The 20798-nt window shown below is 54.7% G+C and overlaps 1 protein-coding gene across 1 annotated transcript in view; it reads right to left on the bottom strand.

Annotated features, from left to right (window-relative positions):
- The window catches only part of RASD2 (RASD family member 2), a 32835-nt gene extending 16268 nt beyond the window's left edge, over positions 1-16567 (bottom strand). The window contains exon 1 of the mRNA XM_036300796.1: positions 16545-16567. The gene's annotated coding sequence lies outside the window, so the exon portion shown is untranslated. The remainder of the gene's footprint in view (positions 1-16544) is intronic.
- Between the last annotated feature and the right edge of the window lie 4231 nt (positions 16568-20798).

The raw sequence follows: 20798 nt of genomic DNA, 5'->3' as shown, positions 1-20798 counted from the left end.
AGGCTCACAGCTTGGGGGAAGGGGAAAAGCACAACTTTCCCTAGCTGGGTGCCCTTGAGTAGTAAGTAACCTGCACAGCCACACAGGGCAGCCCTTTGCAGCCTCACCTGGTCCTCAAGGAACGTACCACAGTCCCGTTTTGCAAGGAGCAGTGATGACCAGGAAGGTGTGATCCTTCTATCAGGTTGGGCCACGTTGAGGGTGTGGCCAGAGTGGAAGGACAATGGCAGTGGCAGGACAATAGGCCTTTCAGCCTAATATTTACCCACCTGTGACGGGCCCAGGTTGGGGAGGCAGGCCCTGCTCTACCAGGCTGCACAATTCCCTGCACAATTTAATTTTCTCACCAACCCTATGAGGAGGGTCTTACTATCTCCATTTTCCAGACAAGGAGACTGAGGTTCCTGGAGGTGAAGTAACGGCCACGCAGCTCTAACGGGTGGCGACGGGACCCTAACAAGTCTGTCTGGGACTCTGAGGCCAGTTCTGTCTCTGCTATAGGGATGCTGCTACGACGCAGCAGCGTTCTGACGGCCCCTCTGGGGTTAACACCTCCTGATTCTGACCTGGAATCTGCCCTGGTTTAACCAGAGGTTGCCAAAGACCCTGGGCCTTTGCCCGGCCCTCTGGATTCTGATAGCCAGCTGAGCCACTGGCCTGGCACCTCTTTTTACAGAGAAGTGCCTGTGGATCCTCAATTCAAGAGAGACTGAGGGAGGCCAGACTCCCAGGCTCAGCCGAACACGGAGACTCGGCGGCCCCGCCATGGGCCCAGGTTCCACCTCCGTCTCTGGCATGTGAGCAATGGACAGAGAGGCGCTTGGCCTCACTTAGGCCACCAGCACCTCTCCCCACTGCCCATCACCACTGCCCACCACTGTTTAGCCTCATGAGCCAGGAGTGGCAGGAAGGGCACAAGTTTGACCACAAAACGATCTTGGATTTAAATCCTGGCTCTGCCCCTCACCTTATCTTGGCCTTGGACAAGCTAGCTCCCTCTGAGCCTCAGTAGCCTCGTCTGTCAAATGGGCTGTTGTGGAGACTCATTCATTCCATCACTCAGTGGTTGGACAAACATGTAGAGAACACCAGGCTAGGAGCCTACAATCCAGCAGAGAAGGCAGGGAGCCCGAGATTTGGGGACTGCATCGGCGTGAACCAGAGAAAGAGTGATTCAAACAGAGGGAACACGACATACAGAGGCCTGGACGAGAGAGAGTGGCCCAGGATGGAAATACACCCCTATTGACTGGAGAGCAGGGGTTGGGGCAATAGTGCAAGGTGAAGCTCAAGAGAAAAGCAGGGGCCAGCCATGCCTAGCAGCACCTGACACATGGTAGGCACATGTGAGCGGCCCAACCCTGAGCCCAGAGCTGCGTCCAAGCCCCAGGTGCAGGCTGATCCCCACTGAACACGGGGAGTCTATTTCCTCTCCTGGTCGGCACCTGGCACTCCTGCTAGTGCCTCAAAATCCAGCGGGCTCATTACCTCAAAGTGCTGAGCCTGGAAAGCGGGGGGTAGAGGTTTGCCAACTACCGTAAGTCTGCCAGAAATAGAGTCCAATGTTCCCGATGCTAATGACTGCGGCCTTGGTGTCGTTCTCTTTCCTCTCAGCGGTCTCCCGCCGGTGGGATGTTTGAAGAAGAGGAACACCGGGCAGAGGGAGGGGGGCAGCGCCAGCCGCGCACAGCCCCAGCCCCAGCCCCAGCCTCAGCCTGTGCGGGCGAGCGGCGAGCCTCGCTTTGCACCATAAGCATGCTTCCGTCACGCTGCGCATAAGTCAGATTTGGGTAAATCACAGCGTAACTGCCTTCTGGCTTTCACGATCCCTCGCAACTTCCCGTGGAAGCTTGTCTGCTAGTATGGTCGCCCAGGACTCCTTCCACCAAGAGGCGGACTCTGTTTGCTCCCTGCTGGAGTCTGGGATGCTGTGTGGCGTGCTTCGACCAACAGAATGTGGCAGAAGTAACGCTGTGCCCTTCCCAAACCCGGGCCTCGCGAGGCGTGGGAGCTTCTGCTGTCGCTGTCCCGGGACCCAGGCTGCTGTGGGCGGAGAGAGCAGGTGGCGAGAAAGGCCGCGTGGAGGGCAGCTGACCTGCCCTCAGGACCTTCCAGGCACCCGCCGAATGGAGCTCATGTGTGTTCAGCCGTGACTACGTGAACGAGGAGACCCGCCCGACCTCCCATAGAAGCGCGAGAAATCGTAAAACCACTGTTATTTTAAGCCCCAGAGTTTTGAGACGGTTTGTTATATAACAAAAGGCAACGGAAATAGATCCATTTGCTTTGTTTCTGTCTTGTCAGCCTCAGTTTTGACCACAGTGTTTGCAGGGACGCACAGGCCCATCCAGCCCCAGGAAGAACGCTGGCTTGTTCTGAGCCAGCAGCAAACATGCCGTGAGTCCTCGCCCCGCCACCCCCAACCCCTTTCCTGTCACAGCTAGGATTCCCCAGAAGAGCGTCTGCTGTCCCTTCCGCCTCTGAGGTCTTTTTAACCCCACCTTCCCTGGGATCCTGGCTCAGTTGTAGAGCAAATGTACAGGCCTATGCGTTCCTGACCCACTTCTAGAATATTCTTAGCATCGTGTCTTCAGCAGAGGTTTTACGCCTTACAGATTTTTCCGAGGCTACAAGACACAGGAACCATTCTCTTGCTAACCAGCCACCTTTCATGGCATAGTGAATGTGCATGTGCTTCAAAGATCTTTCTTCTTGTTCTGCTGTGGGAGGTGGGGAGGGGGGAACGGACCCTGACCGGCCCCAGGAGGAGGAGGGGACCCTGGGAACCTGGAGGGCCCGGTGCCCTTGCCCCAGGAACAGCATGCTCCTGCACGTCTCAGAGACGCCTCCAGCGGGGCCCATCCTGCTCGGCACCTTGTCTCCGGGAGGAGCTTCCACTGGGAACCGTTTCCCTGCCCGGCTTGAACTCAGATCCCAGCCCTGCGGTACCTGCTTCGTGGAATGTCTCAGTGGAGGGATGGCTGAGTGAACGAACTTCACGAGCAAATGGGGGGACGCTTGAATAAATGAATGGAAAGGTCAGTGAGTGAGTGGAGATCAAATGAAAGCCACTGTACCCACAAGGCTGACAGGCCCTGTCCCATTGCACAGCCTGGATCAGGACACTTTACAGCCACAGCGTCTGCCCGTTGGTGGGTGGTAGGGCCATCTCGCTGAGTGTGGAGAAGGAAGTCTCCTAGAACTTCCTCCTCGTTCCACGCAAGGCTGTAGCTGTTAGGTTCAGGATTATTCAGCTGGAAGCCACAGAAAACCCAAAATAAAAGTGGATTAAGCAGGAGAGCAAGAGACTTTATTTTTTGCTCAGCTAAATTAATTCCGGGGCTAAGGGTCAGATGTCCAGGCTTCTTCCAGCCTTCTTCGCCCCCATCCCTGGGGAAGGGCCTCATCCTCCCAGGCCAAGATGGCACCACATCACAATCTCACACACAGAAAAAGGGGGGAAGAGGGGCACGCCCTCTTTCTCTAAGGACACTTCCTGGAAATTGGCCACAAGTGAATCACAGAGCCACACCAGGCTGCAAGGGGAGCTGGGAGAAGTGGCCTTTATTCGGAATGAGTGGCCTCATGTCCAGCTAAATTTGGGGTTCTGTTACTAAGAAAAAAAGAGGAGAATGGCTATGGAAGGGTCCTCCAGTTAGCCCTACCACAGCATCTTACTTGGGAACCCACCTTGGCCCACCGTTCCCTCATGGTCACTCACTTCGCCTGTCTATCATGAGCTCCCTAAGAGCAGGCGGCAGTCTTCGTCCTGCGTGTGTCCTCAGCATCGGAGCAGGGTCTGGCACACAAGGTGCTCATCCATTCAGTTCATAGAGACCTGTCCCAGCACCTTGCATGTGTGGCACCAATCTAGCTGCTGGGGGTGGAATGGAGAACCACACAGACAGACCTCCTGCTCTCCAGAAGCCAGTGTTGCAGAGGAGAAAGGGAGCTATCCAATCGTTATTGAATAGGATATAATAACTGTAATGTAGCAAATATATAATACTAGAGGCCTGGTGCACGAAAATTCATGCACGGCGGGGGTGGGGGGGGGTCCCTCAGCCCAGCCTTCCCCCTCTCACAGTCCGGGAGCGCTCAGGGGATGTCCCACGGGGAGCAGGCCTAAGCCAAAGTCTGGCCTCCCTCTGCAGGAGGCAACCGGCTGATCAGGGGAAGGCGCCGTGCCCATCATCCCGCTGCCGCTGCTGCTGCTGCTGCTCCTGGCTGCCTGCCCTCAGCCCTCGCAGCAGCTGCAGCTTTGTCCGGAAGGACGTCCCAGACGTTCGGCTGTCCGGTCTAATTAGCATATTATGCTTTTATTATTATAGATAATGAAAGATCAAGAGTGATTAGTGCTAGGAAGAAAAATGGCACAGGCCAGGTGAAAGAGTGAGCAAGGGAGCGCTGTAGACAGGTAGAGCCCTGTTCTTCCACAGAATGGGGCAAGGGGCGAGCCAGGGGGCATCTGTGGGAAAAGCATTCCAGGCAGAGGGAACAGCGGGTGCCGATGCTCTGAGGCAGGCGTGTGCTTGGTGTGTTCAAGCAACAGCAAGAAAACTCGTGAGCACATGAAGGAGTACATTTTAAAAGAGAAGGAAAGAATGAGTGAGTGGATGGAGAACAAAGTATGTCACGGTAGAAGCAATTCTGGGCTGCGAACCAGAAGGCGTGCGCTCTAGCGGTTCTAGTGGGAAAAACTTCCAACAATCTGGCCTTGGCCAAGTCGCTGAGCCTTCGCAAGCCTCAGTCTCCCCGTCTGTAAAACAGGGATTTGGGAGAAGGAGAGAGAGCACATAAAGCCTCCGCACGCAGCGGGCCCTGGATCATCAGCCGTTGGCTGGCCCTGCTTTGCCACCAGGACACCCCCGCTCCGCCCTGCTCAAGCTCATGGAATCCTGGATCTCGCCGCCCAAGCCCGGGGAAGCCACCTGCTCACCATAATCTTGAAACCAGTCCCAGCCCTGGTTCCTCTCCCCACTTTGCCTGACAAGCCCCTAGCATCACTCCTGCTTTTTTTCTTCCTGTTTTCCCCCTGGGGGCCTTTTAATTTCTTCCTCTGTATCATAAACACAAAACAAGTGTTTAAACGGCTGTGTCGAAGGCAATCTGGGCAGCGGAGCAACTCTTACATAAAGACCAGATGCAGCCCACGCCCGGCAGCAGGGCCGTCTGGACGCTCGCCTGGCCACCCTTCCCTCTTCCCCACTTGGGAACCGCTGGCAGTTCATCATGAAGGATGGCAATGAGGAGCTGCAGAGAGCAGCGGGGTGGGGAGCCTAACGCAGGGGAGCCGCCCAGTTGCCCTGGCCTGGGGTGGTCGCTGCTGCAAGTCCCCCTCCCTGCCCCTCCACTGCCCAAGTCCATGGTCCTCCTAGCAGTGGAGGAGCAGCCTGCGGTGGTGGAGAAGCTGGAGTGGAGGGAGGCTCTCGCAGGCGCTGGGGACAGACAGCTTGGATGTGGCCCTCAGCACCGCCACCTCCTGCCTGTGTAACTGTAAGTACGTCCCTGAGCCTCTCTGGCCCTCAGTTTCCTCATCTGTAAAATGGGAATAATACTGATACCCACTTTATAGGCTTGTTGTCATGATTCATTGAGAACATCCTGCAAAGTACTTAGCTTAGGGCCTGCTTTAAAAAAAAAAAAGAAAACGTTAGCCCTTTCGGTGTGGCTCAGTGGTTGAGCATCAACCCATGAACCAGGAGATGACGGTTTGATTTCCGGTCAGGGCACATGCTAGGGTTGCAGGCTCGAGCCTCAGTGTGGGGTGTGCAGGAGGCAGCCGATCAATGATTCTCATTGTTGATGTTTCAATCTCTCTCTCCCTCTCCCTTCCTCTCTGATATCAATAAAAATGTATATTTTTTAAAAGGGTTACTGTCCTCAGGGAAACTGGCCCAGCTGGGCTAGAGAGGAGCCTGGCTGTGGCCAGTCTCAGCCTGCATGGCCACGCATCCAAAGGGCTGGGACGTAATGCGGCCACAGCATCGGTTTATTACACATGGTGAACATTCAAACATTGCCTGATAGCAGCATTAGGTAGCTAATCTTAACACTATCCAGCTACTGTGCCCAGGTTACTAGCAAACCATTAGCTAAATAAAAACCATTTTAAAAAAATAAAATGATCAAATGAGCAATTTTGAAAACTGCCAGGAGGACCTGGAAAAGTACATGCCATGGCTCCCAGGGCAGACGATGAGATCTTTGTCTCCTCAAGCGATACTATGAGCCCGGGGTCAAGGAGACTTGGCTTCTCCTTGTTCAGTGATGAACTCCCCTGACCTTCCTCTGGGCCACCTGCTACCTGCCTGCTACCGCTCAGGATTATGGGAGACCGGCGTGGAGAACATGGGTGCGAGCAGGCTCTGCCCGGCAAATCCACCACGTGGCACACAAATGCTGCTGGTTTTTCACCAGCGGTGACTCTCACTCCGTCGATGCCAACACAAAGCCAGTTTGGGCCTATGAAAACGCAGCACACCTGTAGGTTGCAAGCACACAACGCGAACATGGATGCACATGGATGTGGGCACGAGCATACACACAGAACGTGAGAGGGTCTGCAGGGTGTGGGGCAGTGAGTTTTGCCTGGGATCACTAGGCAACAGCATCATGCAATGGTGAGCCTGGAAGCTGAGCTCCAGGGGAGCAGGGCACACACCCTCCCCCACTACCACCAGCTAAAGACGGAGGGGCGGGGCGGCTCCCTCTGGGCTGGCCTCCCTCTCTCATCCCCCATGTCCGGGTCACCCAGAGAGACAGGCCGAGCCCTGGAGAACGGCCAAGGCCAGCGCTGGCCCCAGACCGCAGGTGTCTGACGCTGCTGAATAAATCATGAGCGGGCCCCATCCAGCGTCTTCCCCGAGGAGTGCTCGCTGCCACCCAGATGCTATCTCCCCCCGGGAAGCCAGGTGGCACTTGTGTGACCCTTCCTTCAACAGATGGTGAGCCGGGGCAAGCCTTCCACCTGCCAGGCTTATGTTTCCCAAGCTGGAGCCCAGCCGCCGCAACTCTGCCCGGCGCTCCCTGCTCGGACCTCCAGGCTCCCCATCGCGCAGGGGGTGGCCTCCCACATCCTCACCAACCCCTTCCCCAACTCCCCTGAGCCAACCTCTGCTCATCCCCAACATTCTCACAGCCCACAGCCCCTCCACACGCTCTGCACCGGTCCCCCTCGGCGGCGTTGCTGATCATGTGCTCCCCGTGGGCTCCCTGCCCGTCTCCAAAGCCCACTCTGGTTCCGGGCCATCCTGTGGGCCGCACCCACAGGGCTGGGGTGTCAGCTGGACCCCACGTGCTGTGGGTCGCTCTGTCTCTAACCTGTCTGAGGCTATCCCTATGTCTCTCTTGGTGCCAGTACACGGCCCCTCCACCGGCCCCCATGGCCTCTGTGCACCCCATCAAGGCACTCACACACTCCCCCTAATTGCCTGTTTACCGGCCTTGTCCTCCCCTGAGCCCCAAATCCCAGCAGGACAGGAACGTGTCCCTGTCGACTGTCGGTGTCTATCTCCACCGGCTTTGTATTCCCACGGCCTAGAACAGAATAAACCCTCCACCCAAATGGAAGGAAGAGGAAAGGTGTTTATTCGTCTGGATGAAAGCGGATGTCTTCAGACTCCTCCAGTTCACCGGCTCGCTGTCAGAAGCGCCGAGCAGCTGTCTTCCTATTATTATCATCTCTTATGCCTCCTTTCCACCAGGGTCCTTGGCTAAAGTGCCCGGGGAGCAGTTTTAACTCTGTTCCAGACAAAGATAAACAGCTTGTGCCGGACACAGACGTGTAAATAACGCTGAGATTATCTATTTTTGCCTCGTCTCTTACGTTGACAGAGCAGTAGAGCTGACGTGCTGCGGTGCTGCATCGATCCACCCGTCCCTCTTATCAAATGACCCTTGACTGCTGCATGCTTTCAGGCAGAGAAATTCAGTGAGATTCTGTAACTTACTCTGGGTATCACATGTCTTTGAATCGTCTTCGGTCAAAAGCAACAAAATCGGAGAGGACCAGATAAGAAAGATGGGGGATTAGTTACTCATCTTGGTTGAGTGCTGCTTGGGGTGGGGTGACAGGGGGACACAGAGAGGGCCAGTGACACAGACGAAGAGAGAAGGCGACAAGGGGGGGGGGTGTTGAGGGGGAGGGAAGGAATGATCCAGATAAAGAATGAGACTTCCTGCTCTCCCCACCCCCCAGCAGAAATCAGGGCTCGCGCTCCTACCTCACCCGTCACACTTTCACCTTCTCCAGAGCCTCCGCATTCATCACCTCATCTGATCACCCGACCTCAGGCTACAAGGGAGCAGAAAGGTCACCTTGTGCCATCTTGAAGGGCCCATCCCGCCTGTACTGGCCCGTGGCCAGCGACAGGCAGCTCCTCGCTCCACCCCAGTCAGCCGTTCCTGCCTCAGATGGCACCCAGGGGTTGAAGGTGTGGTGCAGTGGGAAGCGAGCCTGCGGGCTCTGGAGCCAAACCTGTGTTCTGCCTGTAGACAGCTCTGTGACTTGGAGTCATGGACTTGCTCTCTGGGGCCCTGCCTCCTGGCCTTTGAAGGGGGGCACCATCTCTCTTAGAGGGGTGATGGGAACATCACAGTGATGAGGGGGGCAGGCTTCCAGGTGCGCGCAGCTGGGCTGAAGTTCTGGTGCTGCCATTTTCAAGGTAGGTGACCTTGGGCACATCGCTGAATCTGCATGAGCCTCAGTTTCCCCATCTGGACAATGGGGACCTACAGGCAGTAATGGCCAACACTCACACGGCACTAACTAAACACTGACTACCTGCCGGACTCTGTTCTGGGACAGCTGGATGTGCATAGCTAGGCCCACCCGTAACCCTTAAGCTACTCCTGAGTCAGGTAACAATATCCCCAGTTGACAGGTGAGCAAACTGGGACTTGGAGATGGGAAGTAGTTCTCCCAGAACCAAACAGCCGGTTAGGGGCAGAGCCGAGATTTGAACCTGGGCGGATGGGCCCCATATACTGGGCCCTCACCCTAACCTGAACAGCCCGTCAGCAAGGACTTGGTAACATGTAGCTGTTTGTCTTCAGGGGGTCCTGCAGGTCCAGACACATCACAGTGCGTAATGCAACTTCATCCCCCCACTCCCACCCCCACGGCCTCGTGCACATTGAGATCTGTCCTCCCGTGTCTGCGCACTTGTCCCCAGGACCTGTCTCTAACCATCTCTACCCCGTGTCTCGCCACAGCCATTCTGTTGCTGGAGCATCAGTTGTCTGATTTCCCATAAACCTCTTCTCCAGGCTAACCTTTGTCTCTGTTCCCAGTGGGAACTCTCATTGATTTATCACTCACAAATGTGTATTAGAGACCGTCCACATGCCAGGCACTGGGCTGGGCACAAAATGGAGCCTGATCCCTTGGTCCTCCCCCTCCATCCGACAGACCAGGGGTCCCTGCCCCATTCTGATCACTCCTCGGGGACTCTCTCCAGTTTTGCTCTGTCCCTCTTAATGCTGAGGCCAAAAAAGTCAGCCCAGCAATGTTTTGAGCTTCCACAGCTACCCTGGGAGTGGGCAAGAAAGCCATTACTGTCCCTCTGTTACCGATGAGACCACTGAGGCCCAGAGAGGGGAACTGACTTTCCCAAGGCCACACAGCAAATTCAGGTTTCACAAATTCCTGCGCCTGGCTGCAGCCTCTTAACTCTCGGGGCGACACTTTCCTTGGCTCTGGGAGGGGAAGTGGGGGGGGGGGCAGAGCAGGAACTTCCCTGGAAGGGGGATGGGGAGCACCAGCAGGACTGTGGTCTTCTTGGCATCCCTCCTGCTGGGATTTGCAGGGCCTGCTTCAACTCTTCCCCCCACAGTCAGGAGCACCTGACGTCCTACCCCTAGTCTGATAAACATAAGAGCTAAAAAAATAAAATCCCTGGGAAGTTAAAATTAGTTCCCCACCTTCTTCTGCCCCAGAAAGAGGGAACGAGTCACCTGGAAGGCGCTCCTTCCTTTCTGGATGGGAGAGGGGTGCTGGGGCGGGGGTGGCAATGGCGGGGCTTGTGTTCCTCCCACCCCCTCCTTTTCTTTCCCGCAGAGAAAGCACAGCACTGTCTTCCATGTTAACATTGCAAGTCGAAGAAGAGTGGTTTTGCCGCAGGCCTGCTGCATCGGGGCTCAGCCTGTGGCTGAGGGCGAGGGAGTCCTGCAGGTCACAGCCCAGCAGTTCTGGCCAGCTCCAGGCAGCAGCCGAGAGCAAGAGGGGCTAGAGGTGGGGAGGCACCAGAGATCCTGGTTCAGTCCAGGCCCTGCCCTGACTCCCAGTGGACCAAGAGCCCCTTCCTTCCCCTGGCGGGCCTCAGTCTCCTCATCTGTAAAGTGGGCTCATACCATCTACCTGAGTGGGATCAGGCGAGGTGGGCGAGTGAGAAGGGACCTTCCCTCATTGGATGCCACCTCCTGTATAGACGTAGGCACAGGACAGGTGTGTAGTCACAACCCCATGCGCCCGTTCTGTGGGATCGCTATCACTCAGCACATCCAGACATGGAGAAACTGAGGCTCGGGGAGCCGGCTGTGCTGGTATCCAAGCCTGCGTCTTGGTAACTGTAGGGCCCCAGCTCTTTCCAAACAGCCCATCTGACCGTGTTCTGCAAACTCTTTGCCTTCTGAGCGTGAGTGACCATTGCCTGGATGGTCCCGGTAGCAACCCACACTCCACGCTGCCCTCCACCCTGCCCTCCACTCAGGGTCCAAGCCCTCTCCCAGCTCCCACTGTCCCCTGCACCCCTCCCCACACCCACCCCAGAGCCGTCCTGCTGCTTTCCCACACCCTGCGCGGGGGGGGGGGGGGGACCGGGGGGGGGGGAAGGGGGGGCGGCGGGGGGGGCTCCACACCCACCCCCCTACCCGACACAGGAGCTTCCCACAGAGAATGACAGAGGGAGCAGGGATGGCAGTTTCCATAGCAACGCTGGGTTTCTCATTCCCAGCACATAAAATGCCAAACCAGGGCTGAGGGGACCAGAGTCCCCTCTCTCATTGGAGCAGATCCTCTCCTCCTCTCCACCCCCGGCTGACCAGGAAGGCAGGGACGGGGCCTGGGACTCTTGACCCAAAACGGCATTAACCTCAACTCCATGACGGCTGACCACCGAGGATCTGAGGGTGGCCTGAGGGAGTCCTCAGCTAGTTTGCAACCTCCTGGGCAGAAAGAGGGAAGGGGAGAGGGGACAAGACTCTCACACCCACCCTGTCCTGGGAGGGGACTGTCCATAACGAGCGATCCCTGCCAATACACAGAGGCTCCCGGATACATGGGGACGATGCCCACTCTCACTGCCGCCAGGGTCTGGCCTTGGAGTCGGAGGACCCAAGTCTCACCAGGCCCTGCTGCTGCTGTGATGTGTGGCCTCTGCTCTCTGAGCTGGAGTTTATCCATCTGTAAAATGGGAGAAGAGAATCCAGCGCCCGTGATGCTGGGCTTGGCATCTCGGAGTGCAACGCGGGATGCTTGTTCTCATTGCTTTGTTATTATTAATAATAATAACATTGAAACCCAACCCCTCAGCCTGGCAGGGGACCTCCCACAGCCCTCTGTTCTGCTCTAACCACTCTCCCGGCCCGTAAGCCGATCCTCGTGCCCCACCAGGCCAGCTGCTCAGCTCCCTGACTGTGAATTTATTTTTTTAAATATATTTTTATTGATTTCAGAGAGGAAGGGAGAAGTGGAAAGAGATAGAAACATCAATGATGAGAGAGAATCACTGATTGGCTGCCTCCTGCATGCCCCCTTACTGGGGATCGAGCCAGCAGCCCAGACATGTGCCCTTGACCGGAATCGAACCTGGGACCCTTCAGTCCACAGGCCGATGCTCTATCCACTGAGCCAAACCCTCTAGGCCCTGACTGTGGATTTAACTGAGTCAGAGGGGAGCCGGTGCACCCGAAGTGCAATCCCATCTCATGAGCACCTGCCATGTACCAGGCACTTCCCTGACTCACTCCACCTTCCCAACAGCCCTCTGAGGACGGTTCAAGCATTGGCTCCGTTTTGCCATGAAGACGCTGAGGGGCAAGAACCTCCCGGGAGGAGCAGAGGAGAGACCCTGGAGATCAGTGCAGACAGAGGGCATAAAGATGCCATCACAATGGCTCCAGGTGGCCTCCTGTGGGGCCAACTTCGGGGGCAGGTGGCTGAAGGGTCTTTTCAGAGCACAGGTGCCTGATGTGAATTGGAGAAAGGGGGTGGTTATAGCAGCCATTACTAAAACGTGCCTCTGCCCCCCACACCCTTCTAACACAGTCCGGTCTTTTGCATTCTGTTTTACAGCCCTCTGTGATACTGAATTTGCAGGATGGTCAGAAACAAAGAAACAGAGGCTACAGGGGACGGAGGGAAGGGGGAAGACTCGGGAGGAGGGCGGAAAGGGTTGGGAGGCGAAAGGCACAGGAGAACATGGGGATGGGAATGGGAACCAGCAAGACTAAGAAGAGGCTCCCTTGATGAGGAAGAGAATTGAGATCCTCTTCAGTTTGATTTCAAAGATGACAGCAGAGATAGAATGACTTTTTCATTCCCTTTGCTTGCTGGACTGTGCACCCTGAATACAACTCCCTCCAAACATTGGACCACATGCTCGCAATCAGGTTAGAGTAGAAAAAAGGGAAGGACATGAGCTTCACGGCTCATCAGGTTGGTGTGATGTGAAGACAAATACTAGGGGATGCAATAGCCTGGAGGTAGCCTGTTACCAAGGTCACCCCACATCCCCACCACCACCACCAAATTCCCAGACATTTTTTATCTAGGCTTCCGCAGGGCGTGGAATTGGAGAGTCCACACCAACATTTTTGAAGCTGTCAAGGGGTACGAAGGCTCCATCTGACATCTGAATTCCATAGGAATCACTGATGACTAAAAAGGTGACAAGAAGGTCCGAGACAGCCCGGCCGGTGTGGCTCAGTGGTTGAGCATCAACCTATGAACCAGGAGGTCACGGTTCAATTCTCGGTCAGGGCACGTGCCCGGGTTGCAGGCTCAATCTCTGGTAGGAGATGTGCAGGAGGCAGCCGATCAGTGATTCTCTCTCATCATTGATGTTTCTACCTCTCTTTCCCTCTCCCTTCCTCTCTGAAATCAATAAAAATATATTATTTTTTTTAAAAAAGAAACTTTGAGATTCCCATCCTCTCTCCTGCCAGCTAGCACCTGAGGAATAATGGAGACTGACGCGCCGCTCTGGCTTCCGGCGGCTGGCAGAGTTACCCCGCCAGAGCACAGCCTATGGTTATGTGGGAGGTGCATCAGCGCTATAGGTAGAGGCGAGGTCACTTCAGCAAGCCTGGGGGAGGTCATCTGAAGGCGGATGATTTCTTCACCTTTGCCTCCTTTCTTCGGTCCTTCCCAATTCCAGCAAGTGCCTAGACCAGACATCTCTAACCTCCGGGTGTCCGACCGGCTGAGTCCTCGAAGCTGAGGCAGGTGGGTTAGACAAGCGCAGCCCAGAAAGGGAGCTCTCATCAGATAAGCGGGCACAGGCGGCCCACGGGGACTTCCCGCTCTGGAGAATCACCTTACCAGTCCCTTGATGGAGGCTTCCTGCCCGTTTCACTAGATCTGAGATACTGAGGGTGGACATCAGGCTGCTGTCTCTCTCCCTGGTTCCTTCCAGGAACCAGACCCAGCGCCTGAAAACTGCCGAGTCCCTACCAGGCACCCGACTGCCCGCGCTCAAAACTGACGAGTGGCCCTTGACTCCCATCCGGCTCTCACTCCTCCACACATCCAGGCTGTCAGCAAGGCCTACTGGCTCTGTCCACCTAAATCTGTCCACTTGTCACCACCTCCACTGCCTTGCCACATCCTGTCCTAGCCCAGCCGCCGTCATGCCCTGCCTGGGCGCGGGTCACAGCCCCTCGCTGGTCTCCTGGCCCCCACTCCTGGCTCTCTGCACCCCAATGTCCACAGAGCAGCAGAGCCCTCCAATTCAAACAAACCAGATCGCGCCCTCACGGGTTTAGTTCAGTGACTAGGGCGTTGGCCTGCAGACTGAAGGGTCCCTGGTTCAATTCCGGTCAAGGGCCACGTACACTGGTTGCAGTTTTGATCCCCGGCCCTGGTTGGGGTGTATGCGGGAGGCAACCAATTGATGTGTCTCTCTTACAGCGATGTTTCTCTCTGTCTCTCCCTCTCCCTTCCACTCTCTCTAAAATCCATGCAAAAATACCCTTGGATGAGGATTAACTAAAAGGAAACGTACAAAGCAGATCAAGTCACGAGGTCCCCTCTCCTTCAACCAAACCCCAAGTCCTCACTGTGCCCGAAGCCCCTCCAGGTGCTGGGCCTGCCCACCTTTCACCCTTTTTCCTTCCTCTCACCCCTGGGTCCCTCCCTCTAGCCCTGCAGGTGTCCCTGCTGGTCCCTGAGCACACCAAACATGTCCCTCCCCCTGGCCCGCGCTGTGTCCTCTCCAGCGCTGTTCCCCTGGCCAGGTGGTGACAACCTGGAAGGCACTGGCGCTAGACCCCAGCTCCGCCCAGGCTTGCAGCCCTGCAGACTTTTTTGTTTTTATGGCCAAGTTCAATGGTCTCCCCGGCTCGCCCGCCTGCCTGCAGGCCGGATCAGTGGGTCTCACCACCTCACGTGCCCGCTCTCCGGCGTGGCCCCATCCACAGGTGCTGCTGAAACCCCTGAAGGAATTGTGTCATCCTGACCGTTGAAGTTTATTTCCACTAAAAATACACTCTGAAACTGGGGCATGATGAAGGATTACTGACAAACGGGGAAGAGGAACAAATAGACTCTGAGGCCATCCGACTCCTCCCTGAGTCACCGCCCAACATGCGCCAGGAGCGGAACGTCCCCCCTCTCGCTCACCACTGTCGTCGGCTAATGTGCAGGCGGCCCCCGGAGCCGCCGTCCTTAGGCAATGCCCCTGATGTCACCAACCCCTCGCTTCACGAAGGAGTAAACAGAAGAGTGGCGACAGGAAAAGTGACTTTGCTCTGGGCCACATGTTTGGCTGCTCCCAGGTCTGACCTTTGCCCCCTGGAGCTGTGTCTGCGCTTCCTAAGGAGGCGCAGGCCTCTCCGAGGGGCAGAGGGGGCATCCTCGGTGTTATCAGTAAGGAACGCTTTCAGCTTCAAGTTACAGAAAACCAGATCCACGCGCGCTCCTCGGTGAGGGCTGGTGTCCACCTAAGGAGACTGGAGGCGGGGAGTCCCAGGTTGGGGCGCTGGCTCAGCAACGTCAGCAGCTTGGAGAACAGACTCTCTCCGCTCCGCCTTTCTGAGCGTTACGGCCTTTTATTCCCAAGCTGATTGCCTCACGTCACACAGCGGTTGCCACAGCTCTGGCTACCAGCCCTCTCTACCCAGAGTTTTGTTTTTGTTTTTGTTTTTAATATATTTTTATGGATTTCAGAGAGGAAGGGAGAGAGAGATAGAAACATCAATGATGAGAGGGAATCATTGATCGGCTGCCTCCTGCACGCCCCCCACTGGGGATCGAGCCTGTGCCCTTGACCAGAATGGAACCTGGGGCCCTTCAGTCCCCAGGCCGACGCTCTAGCCACTGAGCCAAACCAGCTAGGGCTACCCAGAGTTTTAGTAAAGAAAAAAATCTCCTGACAGAACCTAGACACAGAACCTAGACACAGAACCTACACAGAACCTAGAGACAGAAGAACTTCGCTGGAGAGAACATGGCAAAAGATCCTAGACAGAAACTGGAGACAGAACCTAGAGACAGAACCTAGCGAGAGAACATGGCTGAAGAACCTAGACAGAACCTGGCTACAGAACCTGGATAGAACATGGAGACTGAACCTGACTGAGAACCTGGACTGAACCTGGCTGGAGAACCTAGCGAGGGAACATGGCTACAGAACCTGGCTGGAGAACCTGGAGAACCTGGCTGGAGAACCTAGCGAGAGAACATGGACACAGAACCTGGCTGGAGATCCTAACCAGAACTTCGCTGGAGATCCTGAACAGAACTTGGCTGGAGATCCTGGCCAGAACTTGGCTAGAGATCCTGGCTAGGCTGCTGATCAACTGAACGCTGTTTCCGTGTCATTCCTTCTTCGCCGACTCCGTCCACACCTTTGGGGACCCCTGGACCTGCTGGGGTTGGACCCCAGCACTAATTTGAAATTTTAATGTAAAAAAAAAAAACCATATAAGAACCACTGGAAAAAAAAAGAAAAAGAAAAAATCTCCTTACATCTCATTGGCCAGAACTGGGTCACATGCCTGCTCCTACACCAGTCACTGGCAAAGGAGAATGAGATCATTGGGCTTGTTTTAACCAATCAGGACTCACCCCTGAGGCTGGCCACACTGCAGGGCCACCAGCCAGGGCTCTCTCTGCAGGGCCTCATCAGTGAAATGGGGACCATTCATTCCCACCACATATAGGTAGAGTGAGGATCGTTGAACAAAAACACACTGAGCCAGAAATATAATTCTTGCAATCGTGAGAAGGAAGAAATCTATAAAAATAGACCTTCGATCATTAGAGAAATACCTTCTAAGAAGAGATGAGCTGCAAGATGTTGCTAAGAGACGTTTGTACTCACCACAGACCAAGCTCCTTCGGGAGAATAAATCCAAGGAGGGAACTCCCAGAATCACGCAGAGACCTGGGTGTTGAAGAAAGGACAGAAATAATGAGGACCTAAAAGGAGGGGAATGGAGATGTGGCTTGACTCCTAGGCTGCACCCGCAGTCCTGCCTGTGCGGCTGGATTCTGAGGGTGCCAGGGCAGGCTAGAGGGCCAGGGGGATTCGGGAGCTGCCTGTGGTTTTCTGGAAGGAGGTGCTGAGGGCAAGCTTTGGAAATCTCCAGGGAGAGGGTGAGGAGAGCCACATGGAGGAAGGAGGCAACAAGCAGGGAGGTCTGGGTTGAGCAGGCTGGCTCTGGGTCTCCAGGTCGGGAGGCAAGGGGTTGGGAGGCTGGGTGGGGCAGCGGGGAGAACCCAGCCCCCCAGGCAGGCACCTGCACTGCCCTCTCAGCTCCACCTCTGCCGCCCTGAAGGACCTGGTCAGATGCTCTAGTCTAGAGAAGTGTCAGCTTTCCTATCTGTAAAATGGGAGTTCTCATGCTCTCATTCTTTAGCCACTCATTCAACAGATCCTTACTGAACTCCTGCATAGACGTGCTGGAGAATCTGGAGGCGGGCCTGGTGTCTGGACTCTCAGTGAGGAGAGGCCCCAGGAGGGAGTGGGGGGCAGACCAGACTGGACCCTGGGGCCACATTATGGACTTGGTATTTTATCCTCAGAGAAATGGGGAGCCACTGAGTGGCTATCAGCAGGGTAACAACACGATCATTGTTGTGTTTCAAAAAGAAATCTCTCAGAAGGTTGGGGGTAAGTTAAATGCCCATCAATAAGGGATCAAGTGAACAAAGTATGGGACAGCCATACAAGGAAAACCTATAGCTATTTTAAAAAAGAGCAAGGGAGTGACTCTTCACGTACAGAGAGGGCACAGTCTCCAAGATACACTAACTGAGCCAGGCCAGAGCCAAGAAGGGTTCCACATAGACTGCCGTGTGTTTCTTTTCTGCAGGAAGAGAAAATACCTGCAGGTGACCCTTGAACAACACAGGTGTGAACTGCCCAGGCCCACTTACATGCAGACTTTTTCACTAAATACTGTAAATGTATTTTCTCTTCCTTATGATTTTCTTAATAATATTTTCTTTTCTCTAGTTTACCTTATTATAAGCATATCACACATATAACATACAACATACGTGTTCATTGACTGTTTATGTTATCAGTGAGGCTTTGGAAAACAGTAGGCTATTCGCAGTTAATCTGTTGGGGAGTCAAAAGTAATATGTGGGTTTTTGACTGTGTAGGGGTCAGTGTCCCTGACCCCTGTGTTGTTCAAGGTCAGTTGTATGCATTTACATATTCATATATGCACAGAGCACCTCTAGAAGAATTGTTAAGAGACTAGTAAGTATATTCATTTTCTCCAGAAAGCGAAGCCGGATGAAGGGGAAAAGAGGTAAAAAGGAGACTTTTCACTGCATGTAGGTAGGTAGGTAGATAGATAGATAGATAGATAGATAGATAGATAGATAGAGCAAAACATTACAAATAAAGTGGTTCCTCTGGCTGATGGGCTAGAGCAGAGGCCAGCAGGTCAGTGAGTCATTGGCCAGAGCTGGTAGCTTGGCCTGGAGCGAGGTGGGGATGGAGAGAAGTGGATGGCGTCAAAGACAGGCAGGAACTAAGACAGAGTCCTCCCTACAGGCCCTCCTGCTCTGATCTGTCACTGTCTGAATGAGCAAGAGAACCTGAGTCAGAAGAGACTGTCCCCAGGAGAGCTCTCCTCCATCACGCTGTCTAACAGGCACCTGCTGTGCCCTGGTGGCAGGCGTGGAGCCTGGGACAGACAACCCTGGGGCCTGAGCATAAAAAGCAAGGGCTCCTGTGGGGAGGGGAGGACCCCTGAGCAGCCCCTCCCATCTTCACCTTTTCCTCACGGTCAACCTCCCTTGCAGAACTGAGGATGTCGGAGCTCTCAGGGGCCCTGCCTGTAGTTCCAGGAAAGCACATATGATGACCCACGTGGCACTCCCACCTCACCTCACCTAGGGTGACCCCCTTCTACCTGCTAGCTCACGGGAGACATTTCCTCATGGAGAAAGAAGCTAATCCTTCAATTTACAATTTGGGGGGAGTGTTTCTTTATATATATACTAGAGGCCCAGTGCATGAATTCATGCACGGGTGGGGTCTGGCCAGCCCGCCCCGATCAGGGCTGATTGGTGCCAGGCCAGCCGGGGGGGGGGGGGGGGGGGGGGCAGGGGGGAGCGGCTGAGGGAGGTTGGCCAACCAGCCCCACCCCCAATTGGGCTGTTTGGCTGGCCACAGTGCACATCATAGCTACTGGTCGTTCCGGTCATTCCGGTCATTTGGTTGCTTCGCTTTTATATATATAGATTAATTTATCTTAGAGAGGGAAAGAGAGATAGAAACATCCATGAGAGAGAAACATTGATCAGCTGCCTCTTGCATGTCCCTTACTGGGGATCAAGCCCACAACACGGGCATGTGCCCTGATGGGGAATTGAACCAAGACCTTCCAGTTCCTGGGTCCACTGAGCCACACCAGCTGGACAAGGGAGGGGGGGCATGTTTCTTGAATGGAACAGTTGACTTCTGGTTAGAATGCAAATGTCCTTGGGAGAGACAACATAGGAAATTGTAATTCACCCAAGAAAAGTACAAAGCAACCCTCATAACGCTGTGAGTCACCTGGTCCCAGACAAAGGAGCACAGTTCACCAACCAAAGAGTAGTTCCAGTTCAGAAGTTTGTTATAACGTCAAATATACCTTTACCATCTGCCCTGCATTTACTCTCATGTGTTTACACAAGAGAAATGACAATACATGTCAGCGCAGAGGCTTCTAGATGAATGCTCATAGCAGCTTTTTTTATAACAGCCACAAACTGGAAGACAACCCAGATGTCCACCCACTGGTGAATGGGTAAACTGTGGTACATTCACACCCTGGAATATTACTCAGCAACCAACAGGAGAAACGCGGCCACAGGCGGCCACATGGGTGACTCTCAGACACTGCATGTGAAATGAAAGAAAGCAGACGCAAAAGGCTGATCGCTCTCTGAGTCCCATGGCCAGAGTGTGAGGCTGGTGGGCGCCAGGGAAGGTCCCAGAGAGAGCCTGCCTGGGCCTGCGGAGGGAGGCACGGAGGGAGCTGGCGGTGGGCTGGGGGAGCTAAAACCCAGTAGGTTTTTCAGATGCTCGTGATGAGCAGAGGAAATGGAGGGAAAGAAAGATCCGGGTCGCTAAAGCCGCGGCAGTTGCAGAATGAGGCCAAAGGAGGGAAGACTGGAAGGCAGGGTCTGACTTCTCACATCTGCTGGGAGCAATGGCCCCAAGCCATAAGGCAGGATGAATGAATGAAGCCACCAATGAATTAAGCCAATATTTATTCACCACCATTCAACCCCAGGGTCTGTGCCAGACGCTTTCACTAATACTAACTTATTTAATTTGTGTAATAAGCTTGTAAAATAAGTGTTATTATTCCTAAAGTCTCCCTTGGCAAACACATGGGGAGTGCTTACTCATGTGCCAAGCCGTCCGCTGAGCCCTGGAGAGACAGATGCGAGAAGGTAGACCTAACCAACTTGAACCCCCGGGTTGGAATCATAATTCCATATTTTACTAGCTTGACGCCATTGGTCCCGTTATCTCCCTCTGCCTCAGACTTCCTCATCTATTAAATGGACATATTAGCACCTACCCAGGACTATTAGAAAGCATGGCACCCTAACTGGTGTGGCTCAGTGGATAGAGCGTCAGCCTGCAGACTAAAGGGTCCTGAGTTCGATTCCAGTCAAGGGTACATACCTTGGTTGCAGGCTCCACCCCGGCCAGGAGGCAACTAATCAATGTGCTTCTCTCACATCGAAATTTCTCTCTGTCTTTCCCTTTCTCTTCCAATCTCTCTAAAAATCAATGGAAAAAATATCCTCGGATGAGGAAGGAAGGAAGGAAGAAAGGAAAGAAGGAGGGAGAGAGGGAGGGAGGTAGGGAGGGAGGGAGGGAGGAAGGAAGGACGAAAGAAAGATGGCTGCCTGTGTCTGGGAGTCCTTGGCCGCAGCTGATTGGAGGGGAAGGGGGGGTGTCCACGCATAAGCAGCCAGCCCATTGGCCAGCTGATAACGCCGATGATGGAAAAGATGAGCTGAGGCCATCGCGCCTCTCTGAGTGGGAAGTGCAGAGAACGAGCAGAACTAGAGCAGCGATGTACTCACATGTCCCCACGGGGCCGGGAGGGTA

The sequence above is a fragment of the Myotis myotis genome, unplaced genomic scaffold (genome assembly GCF_014108235.1).
Source record: "Myotis myotis isolate mMyoMyo1 unplaced genomic scaffold, mMyoMyo1.p scaffold_m19_p_3, whole genome shotgun sequence".
NCBI lineage: Eukaryota > Metazoa > Chordata > Mammalia > Chiroptera > Vespertilionidae > Myotis > Myotis myotis.
This window is presented reverse-complemented; position numbering and strand designations above follow the sequence as displayed.